Source organism: Mauremys reevesii, linkage group 2 (genome assembly GCF_016161935.1).
Source record: "Mauremys reevesii isolate NIE-2019 linkage group 2, ASM1616193v1, whole genome shotgun sequence".
Classification (NCBI taxonomy): domain Eukaryota; kingdom Metazoa; phylum Chordata; order Testudines; family Geoemydidae; genus Mauremys; species Mauremys reevesii.
The window spans coordinates 231,783,814-231,800,094 of NC_052624.1; the positions used below are offsets into that span (position 1 = coordinate 231,783,814).

The following is a 16,281-nucleotide window of genomic DNA, read 5'->3' on the forward strand; positions in this document are numbered from 1 at the left end:
AGCCAAGGAGACCATATGCCAAAGAGTTAATTTTTAAGCTCTGAGAGTCTGCCAACTTCCTGCCTTTTTCCTCTATCATGCCTTTCTAATGGTGTAAACCTTGCCTGGGACTGCCATAATTCTTTCCCTGTAGCTATCCCTCTGTACAAAAGGACTCTCCCTCTCCCCTTCATCTAGATTATTTTAGGATTTGGAACAAGTCATGCCACCTGATAGTTTCCCAGTTTGTTATACTGCCTGTCACCTAGGGAGGTGCTAACTAAAACCTTATACAATTGCCAGAGAACTTTAGCACAGAAACACAGTGGTGTAACTTGACTCCTCTCTGCACCCCCCAGGTTTTTTATTCTATTGTAAATCATAATCACCTGTAAGTGAAAGGGCAGTCTTGCTCTGACCCATGTGGATGAGATGCAGCCTATGTACCAGAACAGAAGGATGTAATGCTCAAAAAGTAGCTTAAATCTATCTTTGGGGGGATTTGTTTTAAATGGAAGCATTTCAGTGCAATATTTGTCTTCAGATGAGGTACTGCAGAGCTATTGAATCAGTTGAAGAAACTTCTTCCTAGCTTTGCAAGTCTGCATAAATGTTTTGATCAAATGAAGGTAAGCTGTCTGCTCTTCAGAAATCCTGTTGAGCAAGCCTGCCCATGCAAAGCTGTTTGATCACTTACAGTTTAGTGACATACCTATTAGTGCTTAGCTTGACTCTTTAAAATGGGTTCATTTTTAATCCATGTGTTTGTGCTACCTCACAATTGAACAGAACACTTTCAGTTTTTTCCTCTAATTTTTCAGATCCACTGACTGGAAAAACCATGACTGAATGGAATAAAGTAGGTAACCCCTGGGATTGCCGTTCAATATTGTTTTGGATACTCATCTACAGTAGTTCTGTGGATGTGGCAGAATCCATAAGATCTTGCAAAAGCTTGATGGTTACTTTAAGCTCAAGACCAAATCTATCTCAAAACAGTTAGAGGGCTTAGGTTTTTTAGACCTTAAAGCTTGTCCATGTTAAGTTTCATACGCAGCATTCAACATCTGTGACAAGAGTTCTCATTAAAACTCGAGTTCACCAGAGCTTAAGCAAACAGTTTTACTCAAAGCATAAGGATTATACTTGCCTGTTGCCTTGTGATAGCCAGTGTTCCCTGTTACATAAATGCCACTTGTGGCTGTTTGTGTGCACACTGCATATTAATCTACTTGAAACGCTAAAGAGAGGGAGGATAAAGCTCTTGTCCTTCCTGTTTTACTCTCTGTTCTTTATCTGTCTGTGGATAGAAAAATGTAGCCTCCTGTATAAGCCCCATATTTTATTTAATTCTATTTATTGCACAAATCAACTGGAAAGCCAGGCGTTTGACAAACCAGCACTTCATTCTATTACTTAAGCGCCCTCATAAACAGAACTGCAAGAAGGTAATAACAGAAATTGAAAATCGGTTAGAACTTCAACAAATTAAGGAATATTTTTAAAGACTAACTCACTGCTGTTCAGCGGGCCAGTGTGAGGACTGAGCACCACTTAAGCCCCCCCAACAGACCTTAAGTAGTGCTTGGGCCTTGGGCTGTCTCTCTCTGCACATGGATATGTTTGACTCAATGTGTTTGGAGAAAGTTACTTAAAAATTACATCAGTGAAATGTCAAGGGAGTTGAACAAGGGAACACTCTTTAATTCAGTGGACGGAATTGTCAAAAAGCACTGCTATAGTATCTGGCACCTGACTCCACCTGATTCTGCCTTATGCCATCGGGAAGCCAGTTCTTTGGGCTGCTCTATCTTACATCCCTAGCTGCTTTCAGAATGCAAGAAACTTATAAGTAGCCTAAAACCACCTTTGCAGCCCTTATTCCTGTGCTAAGCACAGCATGTCCAGGCAAGGCAGTCTGGGCCTGAATGTTCAATGAAACCAATGAATAAAATTTGAACACGTATCCAGGCTGATTGACAGCTGTGAATCACAGCATATGTCATGCACCCTATGCAGTCTAACATATTCCCAGGCAGTGCAACACATGCAGTGTAAAACATGCAGTGAACTACAGCATTTTACCAAGTAACTAAATCAAATATTAGTATAATCCTGCATATCCTTTCTAAATATCTGTGCTGTTATAAATTAGTGGTTCCAGATATGGATCTAATTAAACCATCTAATTAAACCATTACTGTGTGTTGACTAAACACAGTATCAGTGATACTCACTTAGATTAATAAGAACATATTTATTGAAGATTCACAGCTGTGCAATAGACATTTTGATCAAATGACATGTAGCAAAAGCCAAAATATCTATTATAGCTGTTCATCCTCAAATATGTTCTCAGTCATCTAATCATTCAAAACACAGCAAGTGTCTTATTACATCAAAGTGAAAAGAGTAGTGATGCCAATTAACCAAGGTTTTTATAAACCAAGGGCCAGATCCTGAGCTGTACTACAACCCCAACTCCCAGCTTTAAGCTACTCTTACCTCTCCCAATACTGAGGTCATTATGGTCTAACTCCAACTGAACATGAATAGGATGTTCAAGACTAACAGCTATTTGTTCATTCACTGTAGGTACCGCCTAACTTGGCTGCAAGTAGAGAAGCTTTTTGCTCATTTGTTTCACATATTTCTATTTGTTTAGTTTAAAAAATAAAAATTAAAAGAAACCATTATAAATTTTGGGAGGCAACTCTTCACAGCCCAGCAACTGTTTGGGGCTGCCAGCACCAATCTCTCATTGTCTGACCTTTAGTGAAAGGCTGTTCTAACACACGTAGGACATTATTGTCAGACACTTGCTATGACTATTATATCTAGGCAACATTTTTCAAATTCTCATATTTTGACAAAACAACACAGGAAAAAAGTTAATGAAATTAATTTTCATGTGCTTTTTCGATAGCTCTGTGCTTTACAGCAATGGTTTTCAACCAGGGGTCTGGGGCCCCATGAGGGGCCGTGAGCAGGTTTCAGGGGGTCCTCCAAGCAGGGCCAGCATTAGACTTGCTAGGACCCAGGGCAGAAAGCCGAAGCCCCATTGCATGGGGCTGAAGCCGAGGACCCTGAGTCCCACCACCTGGGGCTGAAGCCAACGCCTGAGCAACTTAGATTCACTGGGGCCCTGTTTTCTACCCCCTAATGCCAGCCCTGGCTTTTATATGCAGAAAACCAGTTGTTGTGGCACAGGTGAGCTGTGGAGTTTTTATATCATGCTGGAGGGACCTTAGAAGGAAAAGGTTGAGAACCCCTGCTCTACAGATAGGGTGACACATCTTAGATTCGTAAGAACTCTAAGGTAGGGTTGAAATTAATGTGACATGAAACAGTATCAGAGATCATATGATACACAGATAGGGCCTCTAGCAGAGTGGCTTGCCCCATTGGCAGGAATGCCCAGAACCTGATTACAGAATGAGCCCCACCTGGGGGAAATCAGGCAATTTCCCCATAAAGAGCAGAAGGTGACTGCAGTAGAGAGGGAAAAGTAGGCTTAAGTGGTGATAAAGCTGAGGAAAGAACTGGTGGAAAAGCCAGGCAGGAAGCTCAGAGCAGTAAAGAAAGCTCTTCAAGCAGGGAGGCCTGGGAGAAACCCTGATTAAGCAGGGAAGAGACTGGAAGACCCACAGGAGAACTTGATAGGCTGGGTAGGATGTAGGGTAACCTGAACACCTGGTTGAAGAGGGATTCTGGTAGCTCTGGTCAGCACTGCTGACCAGGCTGTTGACTGTCTGGTTGGCGGTGCCACGCAGCAGGGCTGGCAGGCTCCCTGCTAGCCTCCGCTCCACATGGCTCCTGGGAAGCAGCCGGCATGTCCTCCCTCCAGCTCCTAGATGTAGGTCAGAAGTGAGGAACCTAGGGCCTGAGGGCCAGATCTGGCCCCATGGTTAATTTCATCTGGCCTGCGGTGCCGCCCAGCCTAGAGCTCCCTTCTGCACCCCAAACCCATCATCCCTGGCCCCACTCCAGAGCCCACGCCCCCAACCAGAGCCTGCACCCCCTCTCACATCACATCCCATTCCATCCCACTGCCTCAGCCTGGAGCCCCCTCCTGCACTCTAAACTCCTCATTTCTGGCCCCACCCCGGAGCCCTCACCCCCAGCACCCCAGCCCCCTGAGCCAGCCTGGTGAAAATGAGCAAGGGAGTGAGGGTGGGAAGTGTGAGCGACTGGAGGGGAGGGATGGAGTGAGTGGGGGGGCCTCAGAGAAGGGGTGGGGTATGGGCGGGGCCTTGAAGGAGTGGTGGGGCAAGGGTGTTCAGTTTTTTATGAGTAGAAAGTTGGCAACCCTAGTAGGATGTGGCCCAGGGAAAACCATCGCAGGGGGTAAGAGTAGACCTAGCTGTTCAGTACATGGCCCTGGGCCAGAATCTAGACTAGAGGGTGGGAGTGAGTTCCCCTACTGGCCCCTAGGAAGGGTGTATACAAGCCCCTTACCAGGGTTTTTAAGCCCACAGGGGGGCTGCAGCTAAGCCCTGGTGATAGATTGAGGAATAGCCCCAGAGAAGGCAGAAGGATTTTGTTTGTCTTAAAGAGGTTTTGGGGTTTTTAGTTTGGACAGTTGTGACTCTGGAAGGGGCAGACTTAAGATGGTGACCTTGGCCAGAGGGCCGAGTCACTGGAAGAGATGCCATCGTAATGGTGGAGCAACTGTTTGCAAGAGGGGGCACTCCAAAGCGAGAGAGCTGCTGTGTTGTGCCTGGCTAGGGTCAAGTGCTCTAGCAATGAGTGGACTCAGTTAAAAAGCCCAATTAGAGCGGGTCAGAATTTTCTGAATTGAACATTTTTAACAAATATCTTCAGTGAAAATTCAATTTTCACAAATAACAGAAAACCCCTAAAAACTCTGGGGGTTTCAACCAGTTCTAACCCCAGTCAGTAATCGTCCTTTAGCTGCTTTTTCCCTCAGAAAAATCCCCATCACAGTAAACTAGACAGTGACAGAGAACTGGCAAAGCTGGCTCTGTACCTTCCCAAGCCTGTCTTAAGGCCCTTGGAATAGGGGCATTCTGGGTTCTGAGGTGTGGCTGGGGCAGGCAGTCCTGTGCTTTAGCTATTCTCTAGATGCTAAGACAGCCCTCAAGGTTGAGGGGACACAGACACTGCACCAGCCCAGGGACAAATTAGGTCTCAAAGGGCCAAATTCAGTTCAAAGTCAATGGAGTTGGACCCACTTACACCAGAGGTGAATTTTACCCTTTGTCTGATCCAAAAAAAAAAAATCATGTAAGTTTCATCAGTTTGTCTAGTTTTATGCCTTGAAACCAGAGCAAAGGATCAAAATACATCTAAAGGAATAAATGCAATAAATGCATGTATTTGAAAAGAAAAAGTTTTCCCCACCACTTACTATTTTTTGTGTGTACTTTCTAGCCTATCATAAAGAAAGTTATTGAAATGAGACGTAAAATGAAATTATGCAGGAAATGCATACTTTAACACAATTTCTTCTAACTGAAGTAGGTTTTCCCTAAGGGAAGACAGTGCCATTTAATCAGTTTTTCCTGACATTTCATTTTACGAGACCGGGGTTTTATGGAGATTCGTGTCATTAATAACAAATGTGCTGTTTTGTACTTATGTTTCCAAGAAATTTGGAAAGTTTTCTGATAGAGTGTAAGTAATGCAGCTATCTTTGCCTGTCTTAAAACCTCACTTTTTAAAAAACTGCTTATACAGTAGACAGGAGTATATGGGATATTTTTTTCTGATGGACTTTATTAGAGACCTTTTCTTGTTGTAGGAGTATGGAAACAGACATACCATTAAAAACATGGGGTGGGTGCAGAGGTTAGAGAGGTCTGTTAGCGTGCACCCGAATCTGCTCCCACTCCATTTCATTCCTGTTGAAACATTGGTTGTAATTGTTTACAAAATTTTACTGACACCCAAAGCAGCAGATGGATCATTTTTATAAAATTAACTTTATTATTATTTGTGTTACAATATTGCCCAAAGGCCCCTGTCCTGATCAGTGGCCCACTGTGCTACGTGCCATGCAAATGCACAATACATAGTCCCTGCCCCACAGAGTTTACAGACTCACTTTAAGATGCAACAAGTAGGTGTATCCGACAGTATGCAAGAGGAGGAGGAGACAGTGAGAAGAGGTTCTCACTACACTGCTGGCTAATGCATAGCTTGATACCAGCTTAGTTCTGTTTATTTACAGAACATTTGACCATTTGTATTTTACCCTCAGCCTCTTTCCAACGCTCTTGTGTTTATAAAATTATGTGGACACTACTCTTTATAGAAACATGATTTACTGGTGCAAAGGTTTATCCATTTCCTGCCAAAACAATAGATTCCAGCTACATCCACACGGACTCTTTCCCCCTCTGGGCATTTCTTCTGTAAGGGGGAACCACAGTCCTAGTCCCAGTGTTTTTGGCTTGGAAGGACTGAAGCTAACTGGTGCTGTCAATATTCCCAAGATGATAATGTTCCCCACTTCAGCCCCATTAGGCTATAGAGCAGGGCTGATTAAGGGCACACATGGATTGCTGTATTTTAAAGGGCTTCTTGGCTCCTTCTCTGATTTGTTCTCCTAACACTCCCAGAGGCATTTTGGTTGATTCAGCCAGGATACCGCTGGGGATTGATGTGGGCCAAAGTGGCTCCACACCCACTCACAGTTCAGTTGCTGGCTGTAACAGACCAAATAGACCAGAAATTTGTATGTAAGAATAAAACAACTTACAATAGGACAGCTGTTAGCCCTATAAAATGTAGTAAGACAACAAGCAGTTTGATCATTCACTTTATGCTTATATCACGGATTTGTAATTACTTATGCAAATATCAATTTAATAGGTTACAGATTTTCAAAATCATGCTTACTTTTTATATTATAATCTGGTCTATAAACAAAAGGCCTGGGTCAGGTCAAGCATGTGAGGCCTCCTACTGGTACCATGTAACACAAAATCTCATACAGTTAAGGCAACTACTCACTGAGTGGTGGGGTTTTTGCTGGAATGGAAAATAATATCCACAAAGGAGTAACTCCTGGCACTGCTGCCTTTCAGCTAGTTCTTGGCTGAACAAAAGTTATGGCAGAAAACCCTGAATCAAATCCACTGTTGAGAAAGTGTCAGGTAGTAGCCAACATCATAAAGCTGTATAAAAACAAAGGAGATCGGAATGATTGCAACAACTACAAAGGAATCTCTCTACTTAGTGTTGCTGGCAAGGAATTCTGATGGGTCTTTCTCAAAAGACAGCAAGTTCTTGCTGAACGTTTATATCCAGAGAGTCAGTGCAGGTTCCGTGCCAGTAGATCAGTTATCAACACAGCCTTCATAGTAAGGCAACTACAAGAAAAATGTCAAGAACAAGAAAGACTTCTCTGCATGGCTTTTATAGATCTTACAAGGTCTTCTGACCTGGCCAGAAGAAAGGATCTTTTCCAGTAGTTAGTTGGTTGCCCCCCACTTCTCATCAGTTTGATTTAGACCTTCCATGATGGAATGAAGGCTGCCATCCAGTAGGATGGTGATAAATCTGATAGCTTCAAAATCCACAGCGATATCAAACAGGGGCGTGTTCTGGCAACAGCACTCTTTAGTCTATCCTTCTCTCTGATGCTTCATCATGCTTTCTCATCTGGCATTGAGGGTGTACATCTCCATAAAAGACCAGATAGGAAATTCTTCAACGTTGCACATCTATGAGCAAAAAGCAAAGCCAAACAACTTCTTTTCACCAACAATACAATGCTCGTCACAAATAGTGAAGAGGAGATTTAGAAACTTTGCAATAGCGTTGGGCTAGATTGTGATGCATTAGGACAAACCATCATCCTAAAGGAGACAATTATGGCACAAGGTGTGTTGACTGCACCAGAAGTTTCAGTAGCTAACACCACTCTAGAAGTTGTGCACAAGTTCTTCTATCTAAGATCAACTGTATTAGAGAACTTATCTCTAGATAACAGGTGTAAATCTCTCATTGGAAAGTCAGCTGCCACATTCAGGCAACTCACCAAAATTGTGTGGGATAACAGGAAACTAACATTGAACTCCCAAGATATGGGGCTACTAGACATGCATTCTGAGCATACTGCTGTATGATGTTGATCCCTGGACCACCATCAGCAGGCACTGGGTTCACCTAGGCTCAGGTTCAAGGACATTTGCAAGAGGGACTATAAAGCTTTCAACGTCAACATTGCAAGCTGGGAATATGCCACTATCAACAGGCCACACCGGAGAGCAGCACTGCACCAAGAAGTCAGAGGCTGAAGAGAGTGTTTGAGAGAGAGGAATGTGAAGACTAACATGCAGCAGGCCTCAAGTGATAGTAGTGCACCGGCTTCATTCACTGGCCCTATACAGAGCACAGATAGTGCAATATCTATTGCAAAGATTTTTGCTCAAGAATTTGAGGTTTTTAGCCACTCACTATCTGTCATGCTGCAGCATTAAGTAGGGCTGTCAAGCGATTAAAAAAATTAATCACGATTAATCACACTGTTAAATAATAATAGAATATCATTTCTTTAAATATTTTGGATGTTTTCTACATTTTGGAATATATTGATTTCAATTACACAACACAGAGTGTACAGTGCTCACTTTATATTTATTTTTTATTACAAATATTTGTGCTATAAAAAAACAAAAGAAATGTTTCAATTCATCTCACACAAGTACTGTAGTGCAATCTCTTTATCATGATAGCTGAACTTACAAATGTAGAATTCTGTACAAAAAATAACTGCATTCAAAAATAAAACAATGTAAAACTTTAGAGCCTACAAGTCCACTCAGCCCTACTTCTTATTTAGTCACTCACTCAAACAAACAAGTTTGTTTACATTTACAGGAGATAATGCTGCCTGTTTCTTATTTACGTCACCTGAAAGTGAGAACAGTTGTTCACATGGCACTGTTGTAGCCGGTGTCACAAGATATTTATGTACCAGATGCATTAAAGATTCATATGTCCCTTCATGCTTCAACCACCATTCCAGAGGACATGCATCCATGCTGATGAGGGGTTCTGATCGATAATGATCCAAAGCAGTGCAGACAGACGCATGTTCACTTTCATCATCTGAGTCAGATGCCACCAGCAGAAGGTTGATTTTCTTTTTTGGTGGTTCAGGTTCTGTAGTTTTCACAGCAGAGTATTGCTCTTTTAAGACTTCTAAAACTATTCTCCACACCTCAACCTTAGATTTTGGAAGGCACTTCGGATTCTTAAACCTTGGGTCGAGTGCTGTAGCTATCTTGAGAAATCTCACATTGGTATCTTCTTTGCATTTTGTCAAATCTGCTGTGAAAGTGTTCTTAAAATGAACAACATGTGCTGGCTCATCATCCGAGAATGCTATAACTTGAAATACATGGCAGAATGCAGGTAAAAAAGCAGGAGACATACTATTCTCCCCCAAGGAGTTCAGTCACAAATTTAATTACACAATTTTTTAACGAGTGTCATCAGCATGGAAGCACCTCTGGAATGGTGGCTGAAGCATGAAGGGGCATATGAATGTTTAGCATATCAGGCGCATAAATATCTTGCAGTGCTGGCTACAAAAGTGCCGTGCCAACACCTGTTCTCACTTTCAGGTGATATTGTAAATAAGAAGCGGGCAGCATTATCTCCTGTAAATGTAAACAAACTTGTTTGTCTGAGGGACTGGCTGAACAAGAAGTAGGACTCTGTGGACTTCTAGGCTCTAAAGTTTTACTTTGTTTTTGAGTTCAGTTATGAACAAAAAAATACATTTGTAAGTTACACTTTCACAATAAAGAGATTGCATTATGGTATTGTATGAGGTGAACTGAAAAATACTCTTTTGTTTATCATTTTTACTGTGCAAATATTTGTAGTAAAAATAATAATGTAAAGTAAACACTGTACACTTTGTATTCCGTGTTGTAATTGAAATCAGTATATTTGATAATGTAGAAAATCATCCAAAAATATTTAATAAATTTCCATTGCCATTGTTTATCAGTGTGATTAAAAGTGCAATTAAGCATGATTAATTTTTTTGAGTTAATCGCATGAGTTAACTGCAATTTATTAACAGCCCTAATAGTAACTGAACTGCTTTGGTGCTTATACTATCAACTTTTGAGACAGACTGCTGCCAATTAAATAAGAAGCACAAGTACACATCAGTTAGTAGTCTGCTGTATTCTTCCCTCACAAAAGAGTTACATCACTTCTTTGGTAGAAACCAAACTGTAAAAAGTATATTCCATTGAATAATATATTGTTCTACTATCAGTATCAGAGACATGTCTCACAAGTTGCACACTAGTATTAACTAAGAACACACAAGTCTATGGCAGTTCCTAACTGCTTAACACACAGTGCGACCACTTTTATGTCAGGCTTTCTGCTCTTTCCTTTACAAGCTTGGTTAAATTGAACTATTACAAAACTAGCATCAGGTCATTGGCTTTGCGAGGAAGACTTTTACTTTTTGCTCTCTGTGGGCCTACTTTTGAGAGATGTTGAGCAACTAAATAGTTTGTTTTTGTTGCTCAGGATCAATTTCTTTTAGTCCACATAATTTTATATAGAGAATGTGCCCCAACATTTGAGGATTAAATGTCTTCTACAAATGACAGGATAATCAGAAGGTAACACCTCATAAAAACCTTGATTTTATTTGACTTCCTTATATCTTAATAAAAGTCTTGCTTTGAATTTTCACTAGGGGAAAAGTTAAGGCTGTAAAAAATAAAATGGCAAAAGAAAAGACCTAAGTAATTTGAGGGAAAAAAAATCCATTTGTAAAAATCTTATTTGCAACCTGTTTTGCAATATCCTGGTATTCTTACTGAGACATTTGGGAGACTCATTTTAAAAAAAAAAGCCATCTTCTTTGCTTTCTTGCTTAACTCACTGATAACTGTTTTTAGCGTTAGATACAATAGAGTGATCTGTCCATTCAGAGAGAAGACCTCATTTTTACCCAAAATCTAATTAAACACCAGTATGATTTTTTCTTAAATGCTGTAATCCAAAGCCTCAACCATTAAACCAATCCAATTTACTATAGACACAAATTGTAAAGCAAAACAAATTTCTGTGTATGATGATTTACTAAGTATCAGCTTAAAAAGTCTTAATGAGCACAGTGGAATTGGTCTCTGACAGAGCTATAGTGATCTGAATATAAAATCAAGAGTCAGGAACCTCATTAATTCTGGATATTAGCTCTGGCTCTTCTTTTGGGATGGTGGGGCAAGTTCCTTAACCCTCAGGTTTCGTTTCTCTATGAAATGGGGATAATATGGCTCACTTCTAATTCTAGGATATTGTAAGACTTGTTATCTAAATTGTGTAAAACATCTTGAAGAAAAAAATCATATTAAAGTAGAAAATACTATTGGTGCCTTTTTAACACAATTTTGAATAGCCCAAATTCACTTAACTCTCATCTTCACTTTGCATGTGTCTTATCTGCAGATTCTGATGGTTTTACCTTTCAGGTGAAAGCATTTCCCTCTCCATTCATGCTAGCCCTGGAAATCTTGATTCCCTTCTCTCAAGAACAGCAGGCTCACCAGCTCCTGTAAACACAAATAAAGAAGATGCATTACCAGTCCAATGTTTCTCGAGAGCTCTAATTTCCCATAGGGGGCTGATTTATCTTCCTCCACATATTCAAAAAATATGGATGAAAAATACTTGTATCTTGTGTGGCATATGGCTCCTACCATAACAGCAAATGAAAATTTTAGCCCTGGCCCACATAATATGAGGTTCCTAAACCTCATGACATGCGGTGTATCTTTAAATGAGGTTTTGTTAACCAAGATAACATGAGTCATTTCTGATTAACCTTCTCAGGCTATTCAGAGTAGCATATGTATAGTTAGCTTATGGACATATATTTCATCTCCAGCAGTTGGTGTACTCAAGAAGATCTGGGAACATTTTGTGCTTTGATACTGCTCTTTTTTTATATATCGGCATGTATTAACAGTGACCAATGTTAGTCAGCACTGGCCAGCAGGACCACATAGTGGTACCTGAGAAACCACAGTTACTTTTGTTAGGGATTTTAAGGGGTCCCACTTGCCCCAGACTGTGTCCCGCTTGCCCCATGTTGAATTAGCTGAGCATAATTAACATTAGGCCATTATAGGTCAGCTTGATATTAAGACATAGGATAGCTGGTATGGCATAATCGAAAGGCCAACAGGAGAAAGGGGAACCAACGCCTACTGATAATTGTGAAACATGGCCTAGTATAACAACATATTAGCAATGGAAAATTAATAAAGAGTCTTGTACAATGTACGCACATGTAGTTGGGAGGGGGCTTGCTGTGCAACTCTATTGGAAGTAGTTGTATTGGGCAATTTGGTAAACAATAAGGCGTTATTAACAATTAAGATCCAGACCCCCACCCATAGGGTCAGAAGCAAACTGCATCCTAACCCCTGCCTTTCAGGCCCAGGTCTGTTAGCAAAACCCAATTGCTATATAGAACAAAGGTTAACTTCTGCAATTCTTGTCTGTCTATATCAGGGGCATGAGGGGGGGGGGGTGATAAAGAAACCAGAGAAAGGAACTGAGGAAGCTCAGCTAGAATGCTGAGCCTTATCCAATGCAACCGCAAAGGAGGGGTCTTACAGGCAGGCAGACTACCAACGAAAACTGCCCAGAAACAATAAAAGGAAACACCATGTATGAAAAAAACTGAAGTAGCTTGCAAATGTCACAACTGATACTCCCAAATAAGGGTATTTTAAGTAAATGCTAATTTGCGGTTTTAAACTTTATAAGCTTGGTAAAATTTGTAACAGGCAGAGGAAAGTTTTAACCCTCTCCCTGCATGCATGCTTGTACTATAATAAAAGTGCCTCAGTGTGTCTGACCCAAAATCAAAGGCGTGGTCAATTTTTCCACGACAATTTGGGTCCGGGATCCACAGATGACATCCCTGGATCAGAGGACCGCGGGCAGTTCCCTTCCAACCCCAGGGCCCATCTGAGAGGTAAGAGACCTTTTGAAATCTCTGCTATCAGGGGCTTGGAGGAGAACTGGTCCGTAGGCTCTGGCTGGGGTAAGTCATAAGCTGGATCCAACCTTGGGACATGGTCAGACGCACCTGAGGCCCTTGCTAAGGCCTTATTAGACTCGAGTTGGGTTGTGGGAGGGACAGCGTGTCAGGTCAGGTCAGGTCAGGTCAGGTCAGGTTAGGCTGAGCTACTGTAGGCTGAGCTACAGTCTCAGTCTCAAGGCAAGGTGTGCCGGCAGCCCCTCGGACCACGCTCTTTGGGTCCGGAGAAAACTGATCGCCTATTAGAGCTGGGCGTTCGGCGTCCCGGAGCCACTAGGTTGGGAGGGACCAGGGGTAGTTTTCGCCCTGGCAGCTGTGCCAGGAAACGTGCCTGTGTGTGTGAGGCCGTGCGGCCTGTGTGTGTGTGTATAAGGCCAAGCGGCCGGAGTGTGTGAAGAGAGATTGAAAAGCTTCCCTGACTGGCAGGCTTTGGTAAGTGGCTAACCAGTCAGGGTGCTTGTGTGTTCCCTATCCTGTTGTCCCTTACCCCTCCATATCCCCATGGCCCTGTGACCGCTCTTTGAGCACTGCCTTGTAAGAGGCCGCAGAGTCCCTTTTTGTTCCCCCCGGAGCCATAAGCTCCCTTCCCTTCCTCGGAGAGGAGGGAAGCCGTCAGCTCAAAAGCTACTGCAGCACCGTTGGCTTGAAGGCTGGTGCCCAGGGCTGGAGAGGGGGACCACGAGTTGTTCAGTCAGCCCGCCCCCCTTGTCCGCTTTCCTGTAGGTTCGCCAGAGGGAAAATGCCTGGGAACCTGCTCCCTTGTGTTCCTGCCATGAAAAAAGGGCAGGCCGAGTTGGGCCATTAGTGTAGAACTGTGGTAACCCCCGAGTTAGCATCCTGGTGTGATTGGCTTGAGTGAAGTGTGCTGTGGTGAGCATGGGGGCCAAAGGATCGAAAGTCCTGCCGGTCCCACCCCAAGGCACGCCTGCTGCTTATATGTACGTACATTATAGGTCGTCGACATGTAAATATTTAGAAAAATGGAATTGGTATACCAGAAATGATCCAAAACTGCAATTTCCCCTGAAGGGAAGTTTTGACCTTGACGGGATTGTACACCTCAGGGGTGCACTCCTTGTCAACGCCATGCCTGTATTGTGAAGGTTGTTTTGTGTCGGTTATAGGTTTGGGGTTAGAACCCCCGAGGTAGAAGTCGCTATGAACCCTGGGAAGTGAGTAACCCGGAGTGGTCCTAGAGAATAAGGTTGGCCAAGGCTCCCGTCAGCAATAGGCAGACAGTGGAGGGGCCGTAAAACTAGCTGTCAGTAATTGAAGCTAACAGCCCGTAGATGTGCCAGTGAATGCTGAAATAATTGAGCGTTACACCCTGACTGCTGGTGAGAGAGGCAAAGGGGTGTGATGTGTTTTGTTGTATGTTTTGTCCACTGTGCTAGCATGTCTGTTAAGTGTTTTATAGTTAGCCCTTTGGGGATGCCTGTCAGCTAGGTTGTAATTGTCTGCCCGGTATCCGTAATGGGGGCAAGGGGAATCTAGGTAGATTCCCATGCCAGAGAAGGGCACTCCTGCCACGTATATATACTCATATTATGGTCCTAGAAAGTAGGCAGGAGCTGTTGCCCGGCCTCCACTGGCCCCGAGGGAAAGAAATATCAAAAGATTTGCTTTGTGAATTAAATTGTGCAATCTGTTGTACCCCAAATGGTGTGTATCTGGATGTGTCTGATCCCGCTCACAATGAGGTCCTGGCAGGTTTTCAGAAGGACACTCTATGGAGCAGACTGACCCCAGCCCTTCCTCGTTGCAACAGGAACAGCTGGTTAAAGTCTCTCCCTCCCTGTGGGCATTGTGAGCCGATCATGCCAACCGGGTTGGGCACATTGGGGCTGCCCAACTGGCTGAAATTTGTCTAAACCCAGCAGGACCACTTCCCAAAGTGTAGTAAACCCTCTCTCAAACTAGACCGAGAGGAATTTTACTGTGCTGTTCATGCTGTTGTTTTCAGTGCTGAGGGGTTGTCACCGGCTCAGAGAAGGATTGTATTAAGTCTAGACATATAAAAATGTTATTAATAAATAAAATGCATCAAAATGTGATGTGTGTATGTAAATAGATAGATGGGGGGTTAAGTCAAAAGCCCGCCCTCCTTGCTAAATTGGTAGTGAAACAATGCCTGTGCCCATGAAAAGAAAGAAAAAATGTAGCAAGAAAAAAGGATCGGGCCCATACAAGCAGGCAACCGCAGTTTAAGGAAGTTAAAAGAAGGAAAGTTAAAAATTAACTCTGTAGTTATTGGAGGAAATTAAGCAATAAGACTGTCTGTGAATAATCCAGGCAAGAGGTTATATAAGTAAAAATCATTTGACTATAAAGGATAGTCAATTTTGTTAAAAACACATATGGTGGGTACAATCTTTGTTTTATAATAAATTGGTGTTGTTTTGGGGTTGTAAAAACAAACAAAAAGAAACTAGTGTTAATTTTGGTATTTAATATTTGATCCTTAAGGTAATTTAATGTGTTATAAAATTTTGGTAAGAGATTTTGAATCTGGTTTGGTAACAAATAGCAAATAGAAGCTGTAGTAAGAACCCCACACTAAGCCTTAAGGTGGCTCTATGCAATCAACGGTTATGTTGTCAAAGAAAAGCCAAAATGGCTTGTGTTTTCCATTTAAAAATCAACATGTATTTAAGAACAGAAGTTAAAAGGTAGAAACCATTAAAACCTGACCTGTCTATAGAACAAATACAGGAAATATGGGGAGTAATTTAAGTAATTCCTCAGTTTTGCCTGCAATCAGTAAGGAAAATTATTTAAATTAATTTTGTTTGAATGTTGTAATTGTAAGTATGTGTTAGTTTTAGTAAAATATTTTCTTGTAATAAGACAAATGCCAAAACTGCTGTAAAACTGTGAGTAGCAACAGTGATTATGAACTTAATGTACTGAAAAAAAATTATAACAAGTTGTGCAACTTCATAGATCTAGTATGGTTAAATGCCTTTGAAGGCCACTCCCAATTGAAAGGCCAGATTAAGCTTTTATAAAATTTATACCAGGGCACCCAATGCAACTATCAACAGTGCCCTGCTGGCTTTGGCTCAGATGGACATTCATTTAATAAATAACACAATGCTTAATTATTGCAAGAGACTAATGAAATGTGTTAGGTCTTTTATATATAATAGCTCTGCTGCTTGCTGGAACCAGAAGGCTGAATCTACATGGAAGTCCACCAGTGAGAAACTAGTCTGGCCTCATTCTGAAAGACCCTTATCAAA

General features: G+C 42.0%; 1 protein-coding gene and 2 long non-coding RNA genes across 6 annotated transcripts in view; 2 read left to right on the forward strand and 1 right to left on the reverse strand.

Moving 5' to 3' along the window:
* Positions 1 to 16,281, forward strand: part of KCNB2 (potassium voltage-gated channel subfamily B member 2) — a 261,936-nt gene that overhangs the window by 145,002 nt on the left and 100,653 nt on the right. The window lies entirely within an intron of this gene.
* Positions 500 to 16,281, forward strand: part of LOC120397450 — an 85,792-nt gene continuing 70,010 nt past the window's right edge. The window contains exons 1-2 of the long non-coding RNA XR_005593807.1: positions 500 to 608; positions 801 to 838. This is a non-coding gene — a long non-coding RNA (uncharacterized LOC120397450). The remainder of the gene's footprint in view (positions 609 to 800; positions 839 to 16,281) is intronic.
* The window catches only part of LOC120397449, a 139,644-nt gene continuing 129,397 nt past the window's right edge, over positions 6,035 to 16,281 (reverse strand). For all 4 annotated transcript variants that reach the window (XR_005593803.1, XR_005593806.1, XR_005593804.1 and 1 more), the window contains 2 exons: positions 11,453 to 11,540; positions 6,035 to 7,670 (listed from right to left, as the gene is read on the reverse strand). This is a non-coding gene — a long non-coding RNA (uncharacterized LOC120397449). The remainder of the gene's footprint in view (positions 7,671 to 11,452; positions 11,541 to 16,281) is intronic.